The following is a 26,567-nucleotide window of genomic DNA, read 5'->3' as shown; positions in this document are numbered from 1 at the left end:
GATTTTATAAAATATCTTGGAGAGATAAGATACCAAAAGCAGATGGGGAAAGTGACAAACCTGTGATTTCATTGATATGATATCCCAGGTGAAGAAACACATTCTGCCAATGAAAAGTTGGCACCTTCTCTGAAACTCACAGTCTCAGAGAGCATTCTCGATGATGGAAGGGTTAAGTAAGTTGCCCAGTACATATATATATATATATATATATATATATATATATATATATATATATATATATATATATATATATATATTATATATATATATATTTATATATATATACATATGTAAGTATATATATATATATATATATCGGGGATAGATCTTGAAGCCAGGACTTCCTGAATCCAGAATCAGCTCTCTATCCATTACACCATAGATGTCAGATAGCAAAACAATAGGAAAATCACAGATGACAGTACTACCCCCAAATGAAGTTGACCAAAAGAACATCAGTAACTATAGATTCATATGCCTGCTTACTCAGTTCTATGAAGTACTTAACATGAAGGATATCCTTGATGAAAATATAAGATGGTAATAAGTAGGATTTTTTTCTCTATAGCAAAACATTTTTTACAGTCGCCCAATTTACTGAAAGGTACAGATAATATAAGATCCAACTCTTTATTATTTGTGGATTATTCTTTTTTAAAAAGCAAAATACAGCCTTAAAGATTCTTTGCAAACCTGTAGTCTGAAATATGTGTAAGGATTATACAAACTTTCGTAATTAATACAACTGATATAACTGTTCAGCAAGTCTCTAATCATTAACATTAAGTGAGGCATAAAACAGCGAAATGTTCACCAAAGGTATTCATGACTGTAATAAAGTATGTCTTGCATAGGATCCAAATGAAAGAGAAATTCCTTGATAGATAATAAAGTATTCCCAGATGTTTTTGGTTTATAGATGATTTTATACTTATCACATGCATATTACAGAGAGCCATGATTACTCAAAAGTAATGTGACAGCTGTGATTACTCAAAGGAGATTGGCCAAACAATCCATATGGGAAAAGCCATATGGATGAAAGCCCGCTATTGTCCAGACCACGGTTGTGACATGTGGTTGGAAGGCCATTCCATCGAATCACAGATCTCAGGAGATAGAAGGGACTTCAAAAGTCATCAAAACCAACCTAAATGTGAATACACAGAATGTCAGTTCCTTAATGTCAAGGATTGTTTCATTTTGTTTTGCTTTCTGGTCTTTCTGTGATCTTCCTGACGTAAGTTTCTCCCCTACTCTAAGCCGCTAGATGCCTACACTTGCCTACACTTTTAATTTAAAACCCCATTGAAAGCTTAAAAGTTAAGAATTATGTCCACTACCTGAAATTATTGTCACCTTCATGTTATACATTCCTCCCTCTTTAGGTGACATATTTGAGGAAGGCATTAAAGCCTGAAGCTAGTCATAGGCACATGATTTATAGCTGGAAGGTAACTTAAAGATCATGTACCTCAGTCCAGCCCTTCATTTTACAGATAAAGATATTTGAAGCTCTGACTGTTTAACCTTAAAACTCCATAGAAATGTGACTTGTTGGTATTGTTGTTGGCCTCGCTACACAAGAAGTAATAGCTGTGATTCAAGCCCAGGTCTTCTTAATTTTAAATCCAGTCTTTGCTATACTGTGGTATCCACCCCTAAATGGTAAAGGCAGTGGAAACCATGCCAGCTAAGGATTGTTTGATGGTACTGGGAATGTTTAGCTTAATCAAGGAAGGGGAAAGGAAGAAAACAAAAAAAACAACAACAACAAAAGCTGTCAAATTGATCTTCCTAATGTGCGGGTCCAACCATGTCACCCCCTTTCCTATTCAGCAAATTCCTGTGGCTCTCTATTACCTTCAGGATCAAATACAAAATCTTATGTTTGGATTTTAAAGCCCTTTATAATCTGACCCCTTTCTCCCTCCACGAACACCGGCCTTCTTGCCTTTCATTACACAAGACATTTCATCTACCAACTCCATGAATTTTCTTTCTTCCTGTTTTTTTTTAGGTTTAAGACTATATTTCTATTTAATTTTTATTTATTTTAGTATTTTATTTTTCCCCAGTTACATGTAAAAACAATTTTAACATTCATTTTTAAAACTTTCAGTTCCTAATTCTCTCCCTTCTTCCCTCCCCACCCCACCTTGTTGAGAAGGCAAACAATTCAGTGTAAGTTATACATGTATAGTCATGCAAAACATATACATAATAGTCATGTTGTGAAAGAAAACAGACAAAAAAACTCACAAAAGTTTTTAAAAATTGAAAGATATATGCTTCAATCTGTATGCAGATAACATCAGTTCTTTCTCTGGGAATGGATAGCATTTTTCATAATTCCTTCAGAGTTGTCTTGGATCATTGTATTGCTGAGAATAGCTAAGTCATTCGCAGCTGATCATCTTACAATATTGCTGTTAACTTTGTACAGAGTATATTTCACTTTTATCAGCCCTCACAAGTCTTTACTGCTCATCATTTCTTATAGTACAATAGTATTCCATCATAATCATATACCACAATTTGTACAGCCATTCCCCAGTTGATGGGTATCCCCTTAATTTCTGATTCTCAGCCCTTAGAAAAGAGCAACTATAAATATTTTTGCACATATAGGTCCTTTTCCCTTTTGTTTTTTATTTCTTTTGGGAGGCCTAGTAGCAGTATTGCTAGGTCAAAGGGTATACTTGGTTTTATAGTCCTTTGGGTATAGTTCCAAATTGTTCTACAGAATGATTGAATCAGTTCACAACTCCACCAACAGTGCATTAATGTCTCATTTTCCCTACATCCCCTCCAATATTTCTCATTTACCTTTTCTATCCTATTAGCCAATCTAATAGGTATGAGGTAGTACCTCATAATTGTTTTAATTTGTATTTCTCCAATCAATAGTGAAATTCCACAAATTTTCACTGGCCATCTCCCATACCTGAAACTCTCTTCTTCCTCATCTCCACCTCCTGGATTCCATGACTTCCTTCAAATCTCAGCTAAAATCCCACCTTCTGTAAGAAGCCTTTCTCAGTCTCCTCTTTAATCTTAGTACCTTTCCTCTGAAATTATTTCCAATTTATCCTGTATATATGTTGTTTGTACATAGATATTTCATGTTGTCTCTTCCACTCAACTGTGAGCTCCGTATGAATAGGAACTGTTTCCTGGCTTCTTTGTGTCCCCAGCACTTGTCATAGAGCCTGACACATGGTAGGTGCTTAATAAATGATTGCTGATTTCACTTTGTATCTCTAAAGTCTAACAGAGTGCTCAGCACATAGCATATACTTTATATGCTTGCTGAATGAATATTGGAAGTCTATACAATATATCTGAAAATTGATCAGCTTTACTTGAAGATTTCTAGTGAGGAGAAAGGTATTGCTTTCTGAGGCAGACCATTCTACTCCTAGATAGCTCTCATTGTTGGAAAGTTTTCCTTACATAGAGCAACTTCTGCCCATTCCTCCTAGTGCTGCCTCTTACATGTGATAGTCATTCAGGTGCTTGAAGTCCACTATTATGGCCTGCCTAAGTCTTCCTTTGTCCAGGATAAACATTCAGAGTTCCTTCAGCACTCTTTGTATGGTATGATTTCAAGTTCCTTCCTCATCCTAGTCACCTTACACTGGATGTTCTCCAGCCAATTGATACTGTTCCTAAACTGTAGTATGTAGAACTGGACATAGTACTCTGGTCTAGCACAGCAGGATTATCATCTCCTTAGTCCCAGACGCTAGGCCTTCCTTTCTGCAGCTGAAGATGAAGTTTGCCTTTTTGGCTGCCCTATTACACTATTGACTCACATTGAGCTTGTTGTCCACCAAAACACTTTTTTCAGATATACTGTGTCAACCCTTTCAGATTATTTGAACCCCAATAATATCCAAAGCCTCCAAACTGCTTTTTCTCTATTCTAAAAATCCCCCTTTCTGTGTCAGCAACTTCAAAGACCAGATAAGATTGACAAGGGGTATCTTTTCTGTTGGTGACAGAATGTCTGCAGCCAGAACAGTGGGCTAGAGACATTTGCATCTTGTGATCATAATCTCTAAGTGACCCTACTTTGTCAATTGCCTTGTTTACCTAAGAACTTCCTTATTTTGATATGGTGATCATAAATGGGAGTTGATTGCTACTTAAACCTTGTCTGTCTTCTTCCAGTCAATCAGAAGTTTCCTTCTAATTCCATGATCATGTATCCACTAGCTTCAAGGGAATAAACTATAGGGATTTGTATATCACCTAGTCTGTTTGCCTACTTCAACCAAACTTCCAGGTCAACAACTGTTATCTAGCCCTATCCCACCCCCAGCTTATACTTTAAAATTGGTTTTTCTTTCACTTAACCCCAATTGCCTTGCCTTGCCCCCTAAAAAAAATTGGTTTTTCTTGAAACCAAATGTAAGACTTTGTATTTATCTTTATTATGTTTCATCTTATTAAATTCAGCCCAGTCCTCTGGTATGTCAAGATCTTGGCTCTGACTCTTTTAACCAATGTGTTAATTCTAAGTGTTAGTTTGAGGTCATCTACAAACTCCATAAGCATGCCATCAATGTCATTACGTAGAAGCCATTGACAGAAATGCTAAACATCACAGGACCAAGCACAATTCCCTAGAGCACAATACCAAAGACATCCTTTTTGAATTGACACCAGAACCGTTAATTACTACTCTTCAGACATGGCCACTCAACCAGTTCCAAAGTCAGCTAACTAGCCTGTATCTCTTTATCTTTTCCACAAAAACTGCACTAAAGACCTTCAAATGCTTTGATAAAATCTAAGTATGTTATGTCTGCAGCATTAACCAGATCTATCAGTCTAGTAACCTCAGTAAAGAAAATTAATTTAAATTGGCATGACATTCTTGATAAAGATATGACTACTCTTTGTGATTAATGCTTTCTATTTTAAAAGTTCACTAACCATCCCTTTAATAATAACTTTCTAGAATTTTGCCAGAAATCAAAGTCAAGCTCATTGTCCTATAGTTTACAGACTTCACTTTGCCCTTTTAAAAAGTCAGAATATCTGCCTTTTTCCTTCTCCTGCCCTTCTGGCACTCTCTCATTCTCCTCATTCTTCAAAAGAATGTAATAAAGAATGTAGTAATCACATCCACCAGTGTTCTCAGTAACCTAGTATGTAATTCATCTAGGCTTGGTTGCTACAATTATCAAGTACAGGTAGGTGCTTACTAGTGATGGGGTGCTTGTGCTTGGACCCTAATTGTAGCATCACATTTCCCCTTAGCCTCGGCTTGGGTGCCTCTGCCTGAACTCCAATTCTAAAATCACATCTCTCCATAGTTTCAAAGCATTGGCCCAGCCAGCCTCTCTCCAGTTCAAGGGCAGCATGCCTTACCAAATCAACTAGTTCTCAAAACATATTCTCTCCCAGGCAGCCTCTCTCTAGCTAAACGGCAGCATGCCCCAATTTTATCTCTGCTTCTTCCTCAGTAAGCAGCTATGCCCAATTATAGATTGATTTCTAGATGATACACTGAGTCTAATATATGTCCTAGACATAGTCAAATGTATACTCCCTTACCTTAATCTTGACTAACGAGGCATGTGATGGAATCCACCTGGATATTTCCAGTCAGCCGTGAACTTTGGTTGACTTAGTAATGTCTCACAGTCAAAACCACACTTCCTCCTAGCCCCCCCCCCCACCTTGGGCTATTTCTCAGTGAACTCTGGGTAAGATACCTGCGCAGTAGGTACAAAAAGTACATGTTCCTTTAAGAACTGACCACTCCTTAACCACACCTTAACCACTCCCTAATCCAACCCCAAAACACCTAATTGATAGGCTTCACTCCTAAATCTTGTACTTAAACTTTCTCTGTAGCCCTGTAAGGTTGCAGGCACCCTAAGAACTCTGGCCCGCTGAAAAGCATAAGTCTTTGCCTCCTTGACTTAAAGAATGCTTGGGTCCCTAAATTCATTCTGGGTGGCCTGGGAACTTTGGTTTGGGATTCCTACATCCCTGGGGTTCTTCTCTCCCTCAACACTAGCTCCCTGATAAGCTTGGCTTTTACCGATTAGCCACTGTTGATTGTCCTTCCCAGTCCAAAATAATTCTTGTTAGCGAAGAAAACAAAAGCAAAATCTGGGTCAAACAGCTCTGCTTTCTCTTTGTCATCTGTTCACTTCATTCCATCCAACCCAAGCAGTGATACTAACCTACTATCTCAAAATCACAAAATTTCAGAGCTGGAAGAGCCTTCAATAGCTAGCTAGTCTAACCCATAACCCCATCATCATCACCATTACTATCACCACCACCACCACCACCAAAATCCCCACTAAAAAACACCAGACAATAAGTCATCCAGCCTTTCTTATTCTACTAATTGTTCTAATTGTTAGCAAGTGTTTCCTTACCTCAACTCTAAATTTGATTTACAATTTCCACTTATTATTCATGATTCTGTGGTGCCAAATAGAACAAGTCTAAATTCCCTTCTATATGATGGCCTTTTAGAGACTTGAAGATAACTATCATGCCCCACCCACCACTTCTTTTTTCACTAAATGAAGCATCCTCAGTTCTTTCAACTAATCTTCTAGTTGTCTGCTAACCATCTTAATTAAGTTTCAGGGTATTCCCAGAAATCTTTGTCAAACACACTGACCTATAGTTTACAGAATCCATTCTTGTTTCTTTTTTTGGAAACTGAGACAGCAGTTTCTCTTCTCCAGTCCTATGGTATCTCTTCTGTTCTCTACAGTCTTTCAAATATACCTCAAGTTGATTCGACAATCAAATTCACAAGTTCTTTGTAGTTTATCTTGGCCAAGAGTTGGACTTTGTATTTATTACTATCAAGTTTTATCTTCTTAGTTTCAACATATCATTCTACCCTATGGAGATTTTTTGGTATTCTACCTCTGTACCTTTGTTCAAGATATCTCTCCCTCTCTCTTTCTACTTACTTACCCCCTCTCTCTCCTCCAGGTATTCTGATTTAGCTTTTTTCTAAGACCATTCTAAAAGCAAGAATAATCTATAATTATTTTCTTATTGTCATAAAACTTGGAATCTATCCCAAATTAAACTTTGAACCCTATGAGCAAGAATCTCGTCTCTCCTCATAATTTTATTTCCATTTCTTGTTTCTTTTACTTTCTTATCTGACTCCCAGAGCTCACCAGTCCCACCCCAACCCCATTATAATTCTAGGAACACATTTTCATTCAGAGAAACTATGTAAAACTATGAAAATATTCCTTCAAGAATGCAAGGGGATGAGGCAGCTAGGTGGCGCAGTGAATAGAGCACCAGCCCTGGAGTCAGGAGGACCTGAGTTCAAATCTGGCCTCAGATACTTGACACACTTACTAGCTGTGTGACCTTGGGCAAGTCACTTAACCCCAATTGCCCTGCCTTCCCTCATCCAAAAAAAAAAAGAATGCAAGGGGATAAACCAGATGATTTGTCTAAGCCCAGCTAGGGTTCCATGAGCTGACAGATTATCAGTTGCTGAAAGACAACTTGCCATAGTGGGAAAAGCACTGTGTTTAGAGTTAGCTATGTTCCAGTCCTAGGCTGTACCATTTTCTAGTTTTGTGATAAGATGTCATGGGCAAGTCATATAATAGCTACAAGTCTCATATGTAAAACAGAGGAAATAATACTAATAATTCTTACCTTAGAGTACCAATGTTAGGAAACTTTTAAATGATAGAGTATTCTACAAATTGGAGCTATTATTGTTACTAGATAAGCAACAGGAATCACTTAACTCCTATAGCCCTGTACTAGAAAAATGAAGGTATCAGCCAAAAAACCCCAAATATGATTATTACCTTCAACCCATGATTATCTGCACAAGGATTATCCATGGAGAAAAGTAACTCCATAACTCATATTCATAAGCTGCTTCCCAAGCCCCTGTTTTCAGAGGGTCTGAGCTTAAGGAATATAAATTTGTTTCAATTTTAATAGTACGGCATTAAAAAGATAAATCTATGACACACTGACCCCCATGCATGTCACAATCAAATAAGAATTATTTTTAAATTATAAGTTATTTGGATATATTAGTGAGGTTGAGAGTTGACATTTCATAGTAACAAGCATTTTCCCTCAAATTTCCCAAATAGTCTGAGCATGAAATTGAGCGTTGCTAGATCACTGAAGAGAGACAATTAAGAATCACAGGTTGTTTCTGCCGTCCACATGCGATACAGTATACACAATCCTCATTTATTCTTTGAGGGTATGAAATTAAATCCTTCTACAATGTCTATTGTAGGATGTAATAAAAACTGTGGGATCTGTGTCACTGAACTATCACAAAGTAACAATTGAACCGGCAGAGGAAGATTTCAAATTCATAGAGCATCCCCCATCAACATTCAAGAATTTTACAGTAGGTCAAACCTAATACTTTTTGACGGTTACATTTTGAAAGACAGAAATTCGATTACAGAAATTTCTGGCCTAATTTATCACTGCCTTCCTCTTCTTTCTAGAAGATGATAAGAAACGACATCAAAGTAAAGCTACACTTTGATCATAAGCACTGTGCTAAATCCTGTGCATTCCAAACTACCAGCAGGAATAGCAGGAACAGAGACCAAGACCTAGGAAATCCCAATCTAGTAACTTGTAGCAACAAAACTGGACAAAATGATTGAAGAAAGTTTGCCTGTTTTAACTAAGCAGAGGTCAAAATGTACAGTAAAACCTTCAGCTTACTGATTTCAAGTATATATCGTATTTCTCCCAGGGGGAAGTAATCTCTTCTATCTATAAACTTTTCTCTCTCATTATTCTTGTCATATTCTCCTTTGTTTGGTTGTATTCATGTCTTTTATCCCCTACTGGCCTATCAGTGCCATTCAATTTTTAAAATTCAGTAAACATTTATTATGTGCCTACTAATGAAGGCATTGTACTGAGGGCAGAGGCTATCTCTTTCTTTTTTATCATCTACCACCCCTAACATAGTCTTACACATGGTAAGAATTGCATAAATTCTTGTTAGATAAACTTAGAGATGCCAAAAAATAGCTTGCATGACAAGTAAGAAATAGCTGGATCTTCTCTAATGAATTAATAAGAATGAGTTATCATGAAGCAATAGAAAGAGAAATTCCATTTAAAATTATCACAAAACGAAATTTATCCGGAAGAATAAAAAGTCAAGAATATCAAGGGAATCAGTAAAGAAAAAAAAATACAAAAGAAAGGAGGCCAAGCAGTGCCAGTAAAACTATATTACAAAGCAGTAATCATCAAAACAACCTGGTGCTGGCTAAGAAAATGCGTGGTGGATCAGCAGAATAAATTAAGTACACAATACACAAGAGTAAATGACCATAGTAATCTAGTGTTTCATAAATCCAAAGGTCTAAGCATTTGGAACAAGGACTCACTATTCAACAAAAGCTGCTGGGAAAACTGAAGAGCAATCTGGCAGAAACTAGGCATAGATCACCATCTCACACCATATACCAAGATAAGGTCAAAATGGGTACATGATTTAGACATGAAGGGTGATATCATAAGCAATGTAGGGGAGCATGGAAGAAATTACCTCTCAGATCTATAGATGAGGGAAGAGTTTATGACCAAACAAGAGGTAGAAAGGATCATAGAAGGTAAAATAATAATTCAGTTACATAAAATTTAAAAGCTTTTGTACAAACATGCAAGCTTTTGTGCAAACAATGCAATTAAAATTAGAAGAGAAGGAGGCAAATTAGAAAAAAAAATCTTTGCAGCAAGTTTCTCTCATAAAGGTCTTCTATCTACAATAAGCTGGGAGCTAATGCAAATTTATAAGAATAAGAACAATTCCCCAACCAGTAAATAGTCAAAGGAAATGAAAAGGCAGTTCTCAGATAAAGAAATTCAAACTATAAATAACCATGTGGAAAAATTCTATAAATCACTAAAAACTAGAGCAATTCAAATCAAAGCAATTCTGAGAATCCATCTCTTATCCATTAGGTTGGCAAAGCTGAAAAAAAAAAAGAAAATGACAAATGCCAGAAGAACTATGGGAAAACAGGAATATTAACACACTGTTGATGGAAATCTGAACCAGTCCGACCATTCTGGAAAGCAATCTGGAACTATGCCCAAAGAGCTATTAAACTGTGCTTGACCTTTGGCAGATAGTTTAAACCTTACTAAGGGTAACTGATTGTCCTCAAACCCATCGGTGAGTTAGGGGGATGTCTACCCAAGCATGTGAAGACTTCCCCTGGCAGAATGAGTAGATGAGAACAATTTGTTCCAACAGCCACGAAGGTGACTGAAGCACGCACTGTGGAGCACTTAGGACTTGATCAGACTTCCAAGATGCCAAGGTCATCCACTGTATTCCAGGCCATAACCAGTCATCTTGACCTTTGTCTTGCCACTGGACTTCGATTACTCTGGAAAAGAGAGTGGGCTGACAAGTTTGTACAACTCTGCCTCACTTAAATCCAATTCACACTTGAGACTTGAGTCAAAACATCACCCCATGATGTCACTGGTCCTCTTCAAGAATGAAGGACAAACAACAATCTGGTGTGCTGAAAAGGGCACTGGACTCTGAACCAGAGAAACTGGTTTTGAATGTATGACTTTTCTTTCCAATTCAGCATCACCAACTACCTATTAGACATTTGTGAGAGGAAGGGGTTATGATAATGAGATGGCCTCTGAGATCCCTCTCAGCCCTGGGGCTATAATCCCATGATCCTTTCGCTCCTCTCACACAGCTACCATACCAGTTCAGACCTCCATTACCACTCACCTAGATTATGACAGATGCCTCCTAATTGGTCTCATTGCCTCAAGTTTTCTCCTTTCCAATCCATACTTCACATAACTGTCAAACTTATTTTCCTAAAGCACAAATCTGGTCACATCACTCCATGACCCAATAAGCTCTATTGCCTATAAGGATGCAATAAATACTACTTGGCATTTAAGCCCTTCACAACCTGGCTTCAACCTACATTTCAATCAATCAATCCATCAACAAGCATTTATTAGACACCTACTATATACCAGATATTGTCCTAGGTACTAGAGATACAAATACAAAGAATGAAAAGATACTTATTATATTACAAGGAGCTTACATTTCAAACCTTATTGCTCCTTTCTTCCCTTTACATATCCACTACAATTCAGCCAAGTTGACCTTCTAGCTATTCCTTATACAGGGTACACTATCACCCATTTACATGTCTTTGGTTGCTCATGCTTGGAATGCATGCCCTCCTCACCTGGGTCTCTCAGATTCCCTGATTTCCTCAGCCAAACACTGTCTTCTAAATGAGGCATCCTAATCCCCACCTTGTGCATTTGCTTTTCCTGCAAAATCAACTTGCTATCTGTTTTGTATACACATACATGTCTCTCCCAGCTAGATTGTAAGTTTCTTAAGGACTGGAACTGTTTATACTTTTGCATTTGTATCCCCAGTATCTAATCCCATTCCTGGCGCACAACAAGCACTTAATAAGTGCTTATTACAATGGAGTGAAGCAGGGCTGTGTGCTTGTTCCCATGCTTTTTAGCATTATGTTTTCAGCAACATTGTCACACAGCTTCAAAAGCACAAAAATGGTATCAAGCTCAGCTACTGCACTGAAAGTAAATTATTTAACTTGAAAAGGCTATAAGCCAAGACTAAAGTGGAAGGAGAGTTGGTGTGCAACTTTTCATTCACAGATGATTATGCACTCAATACAGCCTCTGAGGCAGGATGCAAAAAGAGTATGGCTTGATTCTCTGCCACTTGTGCTAATTTTGGCCTGACAGTTAATACCAAGAAAACAGAGGCTCTCCACCAGCTAGCACTACACCATCTATACATGGAACCCATGGTTATAGCAAATGGAGAAACTCTGAATGCTTATAAGTTCACTTACCTGGGCAATATACTTTCCAGGGATGTACACATAAATGAGGAGGTTGATACACACATTGCTAAAGCTAGCTCAGTGTTTGGGAGGTTCTGAAGGAAAGTGTGGGAGAAAAAAGGTATTAGACTGACCACCAAACTGAAGGTCTACAGAACCATTGTTTTGACTTCATTGTTATATGCCGGTGAAACTGGGACAGTATACCATGCCAGGTAACTGAATCGCTTCCATTTGAACTGTCTTAGGAAGATTCTGAAGATCGCCTGGCAGGATAGGGTGTTGGACACCGAGGTCCTTTCTCGAGCTGAACTGCCGAAAATTCAAACTCTATGTAACTCCAATGGGCTGGCCACGTTGTTCAATGTATGTTCATGTATGTTTGCCTAAAAGACTATTTTACAAAGAAGTCACACAAGGCAAGCACTCACACGGAGGTCAGAAGAAGTGATACAAGGACACTTTCAACATCTCTCTGAAGAACTTTGGAATCCGTTGTGAAACATGGGAGACACTGGCACAGGACTGCCCAACATGATGTGCCCACATTAAAGAAGGCACTGTGCTATATAAGCAAAGCAAAATTGCAGCAGCTCCAAAGAAATGTGAGATGCGCAAATTTAGACATCTCCACTCCAAATGTTCATGTGGACTATTTGTGCTTGACTTGTGGTAGAGCCTTCCAATCTCATATTGGTCTGATCAGCCACAGTTGGACACATTGTACCTTGACAATGACATAGTGATGTCATTTTGGTCCTCTTGAAGAACCAAGGACCACAACTAACCAACTATGTACCAGGCACTTTACAAATATTGTCTCGTTTGATCCTCATAACAGTGCTGGGAGGTAACTGCTATTTTTAGCTCCATTTTACAGTTGAGGAAACTGAGGCAAATAGGGATTAAAAGACTTGCTCAGCATCACACATTTAGTGAGTATCTGAGGCCAGATTTGAACTCAGGTCTTCCCAAGTCCAGGCCCAGCAGGCTTTCCATTGCACCAGCTAACTACCTCTGCTTACATAGCAATGTATGTGCTTAAAGTCTTTTGAATGGTTTCTTTGAAATATTTTGTTCCCTTAAATCGGTTAAGCATAACACTATGGCAATTTTATTTATGTCATTGCCAAACAAATCCTTTATTAATAATGCAAGGTCCAGGTCAAAGGATAACCAATTTTAATTAGTGGCACCTGCTCTGATAAAGTTTTCCTGTAATCCTCCTTCTAAGAGACTGTTAAGGTCCAAGAGAGTGGAGATATCTGCTACTTAATCATATGAATATTCTTTAATGCCTGGAACCTAGATATCTGCACATGATAGATTATGAAAAATTAAAATTTGTTTAATTAAATAGGATATATTGCTCTAAAAATCCAAAGGAAAATAATCTATTTTGAGTAATTTTCTTTTCTTTTTCAAAGATTAGGTAAAGATTCTTAAAAAGACTCAGTTAAAAGCTTCAATAGTTCATATTCCAAGCATATGTCATGAAGGACATTTTTCTTTAATATCCATTCTTTCCTTATTACTTATTCAGCAGGGCAAATATGACTTCCTCCATACTTCCATATAAAAAGAAAGAAAGCATCTTGTAGAATCATGCCCCCATGCAATTAAACTGAGATGAAGCTGATGGTGTCTGTCCATCATTCTCAAATTCTTTTGTACCAAAGATCATTTTGGCAAGTCCTTCCCCAGTTGTACCTGTTTGCCATTGGGAGAGTGCAAGGATAACAAGGAAATCTCATTCAAATTAACTGAAAGACTGATGTAACTTCCTGGATAAGAAACTAATGAGAAGATTTCTAGGTTTCTATTCAATACTATAAACAAATTCCTGAATTCACGCAAGAAACAGAAATGCACAATAGCATATTATAAATATCCATCCTATAAGAGAATTCTCACAGCTATTAGATAATATTAGGTAATAAATAATAATAATAAATAAATAAAAATGAGAATGAATGATCTGGCATCAGAATTGGTAAAAAAAAAAAAAAAAGAGCATATTTTGCTATAGAGGACAGAGTACTGGACTTGGAGTAAGGAAGACCTAGGTTCAAAAGCTGCCTCTGACACTTATGTCACTTAACTTCTCAGACTCAGTTTTCTCATATGTAAAATGGGGATAAATAATATCACCCAACTAACAGGGTTGCTGTGAGTATAAGATGGCATATGTAAATAATTAATATCATTATTACTAGAACAATGATAATAAACATGACAATGAGGGAAAAAATAAGCATATTTGAGGGCATGATTGAAAAAATTCCGTCTGTAAATAATCTTAAGCGGCTCTAAATGTTATCTGACAACTGCTGGCAGCTGAGAGTATTCATCAGCTTAATTTATGCTGATTGGTCTATCTGCCACAAGTCTCTCCTTATTCTAATTTCTCCTTCATTAAGCTACCAAAGTGATTTTCCTAAAGCTCAGGTCTGACCATGACACCTCCATACAAAATAAACTCTAACAGCTTCCTATCACCTCCAGTATCAAATACCAATTTCTCTGTTTGGCATTCAAAGCCCTCCCCCTCCCCCATCTTTGAAATCTTCCTATTCCTTATATTTCTCTCTCCCCCCAACACTCCTCCATCCAGTGACACTGGCCTCCTTGCTATTTCAAAATAAAACATTCCATTTCTCACTTCTGGTCATTTTCTCTCTTCCTCCTCTTCTAGACCTCCTGGTTTCCTTGGCTTCTGTCAAGTCCCAACAAAAATTTCACCTTCTACAGAAAAGTCTTTCCAAATCTCTCCTAATTCTAGTGCCTCCCCTTCCTTAATTTCCGTTTATCCTGTACGTAGTTTATACATACACATTTGTTTGCTTGTTGTCTCTCCCATTAGGTTGGGAGTTCCTTGAGGGTGGGGATTGTCTTTTGCCTCTTTTTGTACCCCCAGCACTTAGCACCATGGTGGCACACAGTAGATGTTTACTAAATGTTTCTTAATTGATTGACTGTAAGCTCCTCAAGAGCAGGCACTATCTTTTGCTTTTTTGTTTGTTTCCCCAACATTTAGCACAATGTTTAGAACTTGCAGAAATTAAATGAATGCTTGACTGACTATCACAACTATGGATAAGGTAGGAGTTCATGACCAAATAAGAGATAGAGAGGATCACAGAAGACAAAACAGACAATTTTGATTTCATCAAATGTAAAAGTTGATTGTAAGCTTCTTGAGGACAGGGTTGTTTTTCTTTTTTTGTATTTGTATTCTCCCAGCACTTAACACAATCCCTAGCACATAGTAGGTGCTTAATGAATATTTGTTGACTGACTTGGAAGGGCAGCTAGGTAGTGAAGAGGATAGAGTGTCAGGCCTGGAGTCAGGATGACTCATCTTCCTGAGTTGAAATCCAACCTCAGACACTATCTGTGTGATCCTGAACAAGTCACTTAACTGTTTGCCTCAGTTTCGTCACCTGTAAAGTGAGCTGAAGGAAATGGCAAACCACTTCTGAATCTCTGCCAAAACAATGTCACAAAGAGTTGGACACAACTGAAATGACTGAAAAATAATAAAGTAATAGTATTGCATTGTAAGAAATGACAAAAGGGACAATTTCAAAGAAATGTAGGAAAATATGTAAGTTGATGCATAGTGAAGGGAATATTCATTGTTTCTGGTATTGGATAAGTTCAGATTTTGGTTTTTTTAATGTTTATAAAGTAAATGGAAATGCTTATCTGGTATTTTGTAAGTTCAAAAATATTAAAAACTGAAACAAATTTAAGAATGGAAAAAGAGGACATTGAAAATTATTAACTCATACGTCAGTTTTCTTATCTCTGTAAAACTTTGTGAATGATCTAAAAATATCTTGAGAGAATCTTTGATAAAAAGATAAGAAAGGAACAGCTCTTGCAGATGGTTTTCTACAATAGAGCATATCTTTGAGAAGTTGCACAATTGATTTTAAAAATTTATAAAGACACAAGTTCCTACTATGTTTATTGTGAATGATTTTTTTTAAAATTTGACTTGGTAAAGCAGAATTCGATCTTCACAGATTCTTATCCAAAAAGGAATCTCTTTGCTTGTGTTAAAATCATATGAAATTGATAGATAAAACAGGAGAAATAACTTTGTTGAATGACCCTCTGTTTCAATATGCAAGGCATAAAACAGAAAAGTGTAGATTCATAAAAGGTATCTGCCTTCATCATGGGGAATGCCCTGCACAGAGTAATGACAATAATTTTATATTGTGCATTAAGGTTTGTAAAGTGCTTTACAATCACTACCTCATCTTATTCTTATAACAACTCTTGAAAATAGGTGCTATTCTTTTCTCTGTTCTACATATGAGGAAAGTCAGGTAGACAGAGGTTGAGTGAAAGATTTCCTTAGGGTCACATAGCTAGTAAATGGAAGAAGAATCTTCTGAATATGGTAAAGTTGTCCAGATGCTACTTGTGCTGATTGCATAAAGGCTAAAAATACTACTGGACCTCTTTGATGCCATTCATCACCACTCACAATAAACTTTAACAATCCATACAAGCAAAATCAAATGAATGAAGAATGTCTGTCTACTCAAATGTGTAGCTGGATAGGCAGTCACTGACACAGTACATTAGTATCTATATTTTGAACACATACTGCAGATAGAAAATGACTTAGGCTGAATTTGAATACTGAATTTGAGGAACAGAGCAGTTTAGATGGCATTTGGGTAATCATGCAGCACTTTTAATAATTGCAAACGGTCCCCTGACACAAAAACCCAGCTTTTAAACACCAATATTGTTTTGGCAAAGTTTTATATATATGTGTACATACACAAATTGTAGTACTCCATAATCTCTGAAGATTCAAAACCCTAGTGACCCTAAGGATAATGGAAAGATGCATGGAAAGCACAGGTAGGCTGTTACATATTATCCCAGAGGTGATTAGTACACAAGTAGTAACATAAAAGATTTCATCCAGAAGAGATGTCAAACACAGTCCCCACTCCCAGGGCTGCCCAAACCAGATTAAATTGTAAGTGGGAAATATCTAACAAAATAAAAAAATACAATAGAACACAGATAATGTTAGTATGTGGTTTTCTAAGTCAATGTACAGTTATTACAGGGATCCTTATGTGCAGTTCGGGGACCCATTTCTATTTGAGTGTGATGCCGCTGATCCAGAACATGTCAGAAAAGGAAGATGAGCCAGTCACTTCATAGAAGGAAGGGATGGCATATGGACAGCTGTGTGAAGGCCTAAAGACAGACCCACAGCATCCTGGGTAGATTTCTCTATGGACTATTTGTGAGAGGAAAAGAACAAGAACTAGAGAGGAGGAGAAGGCATGGCTAGGTTAAGATTTGCAACATATGAGGAGCTCCTCTTACTGGTGAGGTAGCAGATCCATTAAAGTAACAGAGCATTGTTATTTAACTTTTGTGCATGTGTATGTCTCATCTCCCCTACCAAATCACACTCAGGACCTTGGAGAACAATATCTCAAATATTACATTCTACATAAGGCCTTTCCTCATCCCCCAGATGCTAGGATCATCCCCCAATATTATCCAGTATTTATTTAGTATACATCTCATATGAAAGGCAGTATGGCATAGTGGAAAGAAACCTAGTCTCAAAGCCAGGAAGGCCATGGTTCAAGCCTCTCCATTGTTAGATCCTTGGCAAGTTACTTTAAGCCTTGAAGTGCTCTAGGAAACTCTCTAAGGTCATTATTAGTTGAAGATGTTAACCTATATTTGTAGGGAAATTTCCTCACCTGAGAGTTCCCTATATCATTGAAATCACACCCTATGTCTTGACTATACTTTTATATGTCCATGATATCTCCCCTAATACAATGTAAGCTCCTTGAGGACAAAAACTGTTTAATTTTTTTTTTGTATCCCCAGTATCTAGCACAGTGCCAGGAACATAGTAGGTACTTCATAAATGCTTGCTGATACACCAGCACTATCAGACTAGGTAGTCTACCCTCTCCACAGATACACATTGGCAACTCAACTCTAAGTCAAAATCTTAGAGAGAGTTGCTTGGAGTACTTAGAAGTTAAGTGATTTGACCATGATCAAATGGCTGATAGGAGAATTAGAATTTAATCCAGGTCTTCCCGACTCCAAAAAAAAACCCTTTGTCCACTGCACCTAAGGTACTTGGATGAAAAGTAAAAAATTCAATCTATTATCTAGCCAAAAGATGAAATATTATACTCAATATCCCAGTCAAAAGCTGCCCAAGTTGGTCTCATTGGCTGTTCATTCCCGGACATCATGTACTTATTTCCTCAGGTGTTCATTCCTTAAGAACCTATGTCACTATTGTTCAGGAAGTTAAGGAACATTATACCCAGTGAGTACAATCACATAAATGAAAACATTAAAAAGCCGGTGAACTCAGATTAAAGGCAATGACCACTATTGGGTCTAAAGAACACTTCATCAAACACAGCTCCCCTTCTGGGTGGAGAGGAGAGCTGAATGCTGAATATAATGTCAGAGACAGTGGTTAGGTCAGCTGGTTTTGCTTACCTTTTCTTTGTGACAAGAGAGGGTTCACTGAGGAGGGGGACAGAATACAGAGGAAGGGTACCTCAAATAACTGGGTTTTTTAAGTCATCAATAATTTTTTTAAGTAAGTGTTCAATAAATACTTGTTGCATAGATGAAACTTTCCAAACTTGGAGACTTATCTCACAGATTGGGGTACCAGATCCTAAATGGCATTTCAAACTTTTGAATAAAGGGCTGGTATCTGAATCCCCATTGGATAAATACTGTTGCTGTAAATGTCTTTGAGAGGTCTCTATGACCCACCATACACAAACATACCTTCATCAGAAAAATTTTTAATTAAAAAGCAACATAATAACAAGAGATTAAATGAGTTTAAAGTGTTTTTTTTAATCAAGAATTAAGAACAGGATCTAACACAATCTTCTACCTTTGTTAGCTTCCCACCTCCCCCAACCCAAGCAACAGATAAATAAGTGTTTGGGATGGATTTTACGAATCCAAGAATTAAAAACAGAGGCATCTCAAGGTGAAAGTAGAAAGGAAAATTTATTACGATCCCGCGGGAAGGGGCAACTCGGACACCAAAAGGACTGGGGGTCCTCTCAGTGTCAGAGCGCACTGGACACAGAAAATTGAGGTGTTTATATAGGTCCCTAACCACAATTCCCCCTCCCAACCTCCTTCCTCTCAGCTTGCAGACGTAAGCTTTGAGGATACAATCTGGATGTGATAAATCTATCCCAGGGACGATGGCAAGGAACAAATAGTTTGGTTATCTGTGACAGACAGAAGTCAGTTGTTGGTTACCTCATCTTCACATCTGTGACAAACTAGCCTTTCCCATCACCCTTACATCTGTGACGGATATCCCCAGCACCCTTACACCTTGTCTCCCATCCTTCATACCTAACTGGTCTTGCACCTCTACATTGCACCTGGCTTTCCGACTTTTCATCCATTTTTCTGCTGAGCTGAGGGTCCCTTATCCTGGGGTCAATACACAGGGGGTGAGCATCCTGTGTCCTATCCTTACTTTCAGAGGATTTTGTGGTTGCTGACTTATTCACCTCAACCCTTCTTTCTTTCAGGCCTCTCACCATTAGGTAAATACACAGGATGTGAGCATCCTGTGTCCTATTCTTAACCTCAGGGGCCTTATGGTCACTAGCTTGGCTTATGGAGGGGAAAACATCTAAGTAGAGAAATGGTTTTACAGAAAGGACAATATCTAAGTAGAGAAATGGGACTCACTATCCTACTTATTTCTATTTACCTAATTTGTTCCATTTTATGAGAGGTCTTCATTTGTTCCACACAGACCCTCCTCTTTTATTTGTTCAATGAAGACCTCTCACACCAATCTTGATATATTTTCTCCTTGAGTCCTATTGAGGATATAAATTGGGGTTCTACACCCCCAGCTCCCATCTTGAGCCCAAGTAGCTTTTCTATAAGTTTGAATGATCCTTGCTGGGGGTCACTCATTACCCCTTTAAGTAAGTATGGGAAGGACTGATCGATGCATTGACAAATCAAACGGGCAGTCCCCTTTATCAATACAGATACAGACACCCAAAAGAAAATAATGATGCAATTGTCCCTTTAAGATTCAAAAAGTCTTTTCCTATACAGCTGTCTGGCATCATCAATGAAGTCCTCTGGCCCTTGGTATTTGTTCCACCCATCTCCAGCACAGCATCCTGTCAGCATCTTCTTCCTGTCTTCTTGTCTTCTTGTAGGAACCAGCTTTCTTCCATTCACCTACAAAAGTTACCTCAACACAACTTTGAGTTATCATTTCTATAACCTTTTAGACGTGCCATGTTTCCTTGATGTCATTTACAAAATAAACCACAAGCCATTCTTTTAACATGACTAATTGTAACAAAACTTTAGACAAGCTTGATGTTAACCAAATAATATTCTCACAAGCACTTGATAATTGTCTCCATACCATTACCAAGAATTAAAAGACCTAACTTATACTAGACCTTATACAAGGCCCTTATAAACAGGACGACACACAGGAACACTAGTCCCAGTCCTATAGTAACCTAAGATGTTCCTTAATCAATTATTTCAATAAATCTGTTACTGTGCTTACAAAACCTTCTGATTATAGAAATTTGCCACCAAGAGATCAGGAACTTATAGTCTAGTTTCCTGTCAACTCCAGGTAGAAGTTATGTCGAACTGCAAGCTGCATTGAGCCAGGCTCAAAGTCTGCCAAGCTTCAGCTACAGCATCAGGTCAAGAGGGTCCCACCTCAGCACAGACTGAACAGTTGCCCTCTTAACTTTACCACGAAATCATACCTGCAGTTCATGCCTGTCCTTCACAGGGCTGCTGCTGCATCATAGATCAGTGGCTCAGACAGCCTTCCTTGATATTCACACCTGGAGTTAGACTCAGAAAAACAGTCAGTTAACAGTCCCAATAAGTCTTTGAATGGCAAGTTTCAACAACCAGTTTCTTAAGGAACATCCTTAAAGTGAGCCTTAAGTAGCTTGCATGCATTTTCTCCCTTGTTCATAAAATCTTCCCATTAAGATCATAAGTTATTGTTCTAACACATTTGCATCAGTTTCCCAGACTCTTCTATTCTCCTAACTATGCCTGATCTAAAAGAATGAGATATTCTTCAAGAACTGAATCATATAAATATGATAGATTCAAATATTAATTTCATCTTTACATTTTGGACCATGGAATGAATTCAAATTCAAACAGCCACACTTAACTTGTTCATCAAAATTATACAACTTATCTCTCTTAAAGAGACTTACACATTGAAATTCTTTTCCCCCAAACTGGGAATGTCTCTGATTTAATTCCAGTAATTAATTACACCATTTGTCTTAATATCCAATTGCTCTTACACGACCTTAAAACATTTAAGGGCCTTACTCCACATACAGAGCAACTTTAAATCCCAGCCTTAATCTATGGGACAATGATTCAACCTTACATTTGTATCTTTATTTTACAAACTTCTAAATTATTACCATTAATATTTAGAAAGAATATTATCTTTCTATGCAAGAGTACCAATTTCCCCAATCATTTGATTATTACCAGATAATTCTTATTTAATATAACGCAGTACAATCACTCAAATTTGGTTTTCCATTTTTGAAACTCCAGAGAATTTCAGTTTATATATATATATATCATCTGTTGTTTTCTATCCCCACCTAAACCTTGTACCTGGTATAAGAATCCTTTAAAATGAGCTCATCTATCTTTTTAAACTATCAGACAAATACCTTAATAAAGGAGAAATAATCTTGCTTTTACCATTATCTTATACAATTTGTGCAAAAATCCAAATTTAAGATCTATTTACCAAAGCATAAACCAATAATATACATCTGTATATAATTCTTAGAGAAATCAATCTGATTCTGTTACTTTTTCTCAAATTTTGCTTTCCTATTTAATTAGACATCTATCACATTACATCTTTGTCTTATTATTTCCTCCTTTTGTAGGATATTATCTCTATATGATATTTATTTGGGGAATACAGGTCAAAATTGTAAACTATTCATTCTTGCATCCCATTGTAGTGACTCAGAGATATTCCAATATCCATCTATTATCTAATAGATATAGCATTGTTTACAAAACTTCTTGACAACATAAATTTGCTATGAAAGAAAAGAGGGACAATGTCATATATCTTAACAGAAGGAAAGAACTTCCTTAGCTCTGTTTGATTCCAGGCATGAGTCACACCTGACAGACGATCATATAGTCACTAGGTGCTGAAAGCAGGGCTTGGGAGTAGTTCTCAGCCTGTAGTGCATGCCATTCTACTGTTGGCTTTATGGCACCTATCCCTGTAGTCAGAGCTTAAAATAATAGTAAATTGAAGTCCCATAGAATCTTAAATAGCAAATGAATGTCTGCTGTTGTCCTTCAGATACGGCCATCCCAAATTTGATTGAGCATTAATTATCAAATCAAGTTAAATAACTTTCTGTCTTCTAAAATATTTCCTCATAATAGTTCCCTAACAACTATGTAGGGGACAGGAGGGGTTTGAATAAATCCCATTTGTCCCCAAACCTTCTTATCTGCCTTTAGTATTTCCAATCAAACCTTTATCTTTTCCAAATCTCTCAAACCCATTATTCAGCTTTCCTTTATGTTTCAACCATAAGACAAAATAGCTCATAAATTAATACTCTTTACTGACATAACTGTCTGTATTGGAATCCCATTCCAGCTTCTTAAACAAAACAAAGAGGTTAATGACCAACTTGACAGGCTGATGGATTTATGTCCCTGCTTACTCATTCTGGAGGAAAGGGACACTTTTAGGAATTAAATCGTATACACATGGATAAGCTTCAACTCTTGCTTAAAATCACAAAAATATTTTTCAAAACCATTTCTAGAATTATTTCCCTTCTTTAAAGACAGTTTTAAAATTTATCCTGATGTTAAAAGGAATACTCACTAAACTTTTCTAAAGAAAATTATTTGGAAAGTTTTAAAATGATAGACATCTCTTTCTTTCTCCTTAAAGCAAATTAACCCTTAAACATTAGAATTCATTAACTAAGTTGGTGGAAGATGTCCTCATCCTCAAATATTTATACAGAATTCCTAGATATTACAAAGTTCCTTAGTTAAAAAGGTGTTGCAATGTGGAGGACACTTAGTTTCTTATAAATTAAGAACGTATCCAATTAAATTAGCCTTATCTTTGTTTCAGTTAAACCTCAATTTCTTAATTAAGTACAATTCTTAATCTAACAACATCTAGATTATAAGAGGAATTGTTTTTTAACAACATAGGTAATGCAATGTTAATCAAGTTACAGAATATAAGAAAATTTAGAAATATATGAGCAAATCAAATCTGGAGTCATAATCACTAGTGGTAACATTTTAATTTCTAAGGTCCAATACTCTTAGCATTGTAAAGATTATAAAATCACATTTCTTAACAGTTTACAATGTATCCTGAATTGGCAGAAATTGCAAGAGGAGATTCTTGTTTGAACAGGGCCTGTATAAATACTTGACTTACAGCAAAAAACAATTTTAAATGAACTTCCTTTTAGATAAAGACAAAACTTGGAAGTTTATAATTTCTTAGGTTACAGCAATTGTCCAGCTTCTTAACCTAATACAATTCTAACAAATTTTAGATCATAGAATCATTAATCTCAATACCAACACATGGAGATTTAAAAGTAGTATTACTTGCTCATAACCAAATATAACAGTTTCAAACTATCACATTTTTATCATACCCTTTTTAAAGATCAATTCATATACATGACAAAATTTAGACCTCTCAAATTTTACAGCTTAAGAGAACTCTAAAAATACAATTTAGAAATAAGATGACTTCAATTACATTTTCAGATTATTACATATAGAAATTATTAATCCTATTACTTCTGGTATTTATAGATATTAATATATCAATATCTATAAATACACATATTAATACATCAATACCTTAAATATTAGCTTTAGCCAAATTGAAATGCCCCAGGAATTTGAGAGAGGTGTGGCCACATCCCTTTGTGTGGCGACAAGAACTTGGGGGCTTGAGAGGAGAGGTTCCTCTGCTTGCCTCCCCCCTTTTCCCAATCAGAGGAGGATAATCTCAAATTCCTTACCATTACTCTCTTCCCTTTTCTGATCCAAGATGGGAATCTGCTAAAGGGTTTTAGCTGCTCTAACTTTTATTGCAGCCCTGGCTCGGTCAGAGACAGGACAACAACTAACTTTCACTCAAGTAAACTTCACTTCTGTGTTCACTCCTTAAAAGCCTTCTTTATCCAATCAGGAGTAACATATTTCACTTAAATTTGAGGGAAAAGTTTCCCATTTTCTTTCTTATCTCTCCACCCCAAATTTGGCCAGAATTGGAATGGAGGGAAAAAGAAAGAGCACTTTTCCTACAACTTCCCAAAAGTTTCCAAAACTTTTACTCTCAAAACCTCTATTCACACTGTCCATGCAAATAGATTATATCTTCCTTAAACTTCCTTGCCTTTCCTTTCTGGTGGACTTTTTGATTAAAGTCCCTTTAAAACTGCACATACCTTGTTTCCTTCTAATTCTCACCTGACACTTCTCTTATTCTCTTTAATGACTGTTCAGTCTCTCAACCTGTTTCCTTTTCTCCCCAGCCTTCCAGGGACCTTTCTTTTGTTAATTACTTCCTTTTCAACTTCCCTTTTCCACCTAAAAATACTTTTCTCTCTCTTTCTCCCCCACCCGCCCTCTGATGCTGCCTGCTGCCACAGTCAGAGAGGAAGGGGAAAGAAAGGGCTGCACTCTTACAGATAATACACTCTCTTCACACAGAAACACAGACAGCTCCAGACAGAAATCCACAGAAAGAATCCAAAAGCTCAGGGGGATTGTCAGACATCCCCGGATTCCTTTCTTTCCTCTTTTTCTATCCCAGCGTCTCTAAGCCTACTCCCAGAGGGCTATCTTCAGGGATATTAACTGTCTTAGACTGTTCCTTTCTCAAGACTTCACAAAGTCTTATCCGGGGGGACAGGGACTCTACAGACACCAACAGTCTAGGTTCTCCCTCTCTTGTACCCCTCCTGGTCACCCAAGGCCCTATTGCCCTGGGCCATGCGCACACCACTTACTGACCGATCAGCAACCCAGCTTCCTCAGCTGTCTATTCAGTCTTCGCTAGCACAATCAGGAGCTCCGTTCTATTTCATCTCTACTTTCTCCGAGTTCCTCTCTTCGAGATCTTTGGTCCTGCCAGGATGAGCTCTCCCCAGCGAAACCCTAAGACCTCCGGAAAAATAAATCCAGTGGGTACCCTGCCCCAGGGGTCGCGGTGAGACAGCTTCCTCCCAGGCAAGGACTGAATCTCGGTGGGACCTCCAACTGTGTGGGATGGATTTTACAAATCCAAGAATTAAAAACAGAGGCATCTCAAGGTGAAAGTAGAAAGGAAAATTTATTACGATCCTGCAGGAAAGGGCAACACGGACATCGAAAGGACTGGGGGTCCTCTCAGTGTCAGAGCGCACTGGACACAGAAAACTGAGGTGTTTATATAGGTCCCTAACCGCAATTCCCCCTCCCAACCTCCTTCCTCTCAGCTTGCAGACGTAAGCTTTGAGGATACAATCTGGATGTGATAAATCTATCCCAGGGACAATGGCAAGGAACAAATAGTTTGGTTATCTGTGACAGACAGAAGTCAGTTGTTGGTTACCTCATCTTCACATCTGTGACAAACTAGCCTTTCCCATCACCCTTACATCTGTGACGGATATCCCCAGCACCCTTACACCTTGTCTCCCATCCTTCATACCTAACTGGTCTTGCACCTCTACATTGCACCTGGCTTTCCGGCTTTTCATCCATTTTTCTGCTGAGCTGAGGGTCCCTTATCCTGGGGTCAATACACAGGGGGTGAGCATCCTGTGTCCTATCCTTACTTTCAGAGGATTTTGTGGTTGCTGACTTATTCGCCTCAACCCTTCTTTCTTTCAGGCCTTATCATTAGGTAAATACACAGGATGTGAGCATCCTGTGTCCTATTCTTAACCTCAGGGGCCTTATGGTCACTAGCTTGGCTTATGGAGGGGAAAACATCTAAGTAGAGAAATGGTTTTACAGAAAGGAAAATACCTAAGTAGAGAAATGGGACTCACTATCCTACTTATTTCTATTTACCTAATTTGTTCCCTTTTATGAGAAGTCTTCACTCGTTCCACACGTAAGCAATGTGGTTTAGAGTGATAAAAGTCTAGGTGCTACAAGTCTAGATACCTGGCTGCTACTTCCATCTCTTTAATTAACTAGTTAATATGTGCTTGTTTAATTGAATGGCTAAATGAGCTTTATCAATTAATCTCTGTGTCTCCATATCTTCTGGTATAAAATGATAAAGTGAAGGGAAGGGAATAAATATTTATATAGTGCCTACTATGTGCCCAGCACTGTGGTAAGCAATTTGCAAATATCTAACTATGACCAACCCTGTGAGGTAGGACAATGCCACCTGCCCTATCCAGGTTCTGAAAGCAAGTTGAAAAGTGAAACTGTAGTCTTTGGACAAGAAGAACAACTCACATTTATATAGCCCTATTTTCACAATAATTTCAATTAATAAAGCAGACCTATTGGACACAGAGGAAAAATGCAAGA

This window comes from Trichosurus vulpecula, chromosome 3 (assembly GCF_011100635.1).
Source record: "Trichosurus vulpecula isolate mTriVul1 chromosome 3, mTriVul1.pri, whole genome shotgun sequence".
NCBI lineage: Eukaryota > Metazoa > Chordata > Mammalia > Diprotodontia > Phalangeridae > Trichosurus > Trichosurus vulpecula.
Note: the sequence above shows the minus strand (reverse complement) of the source record.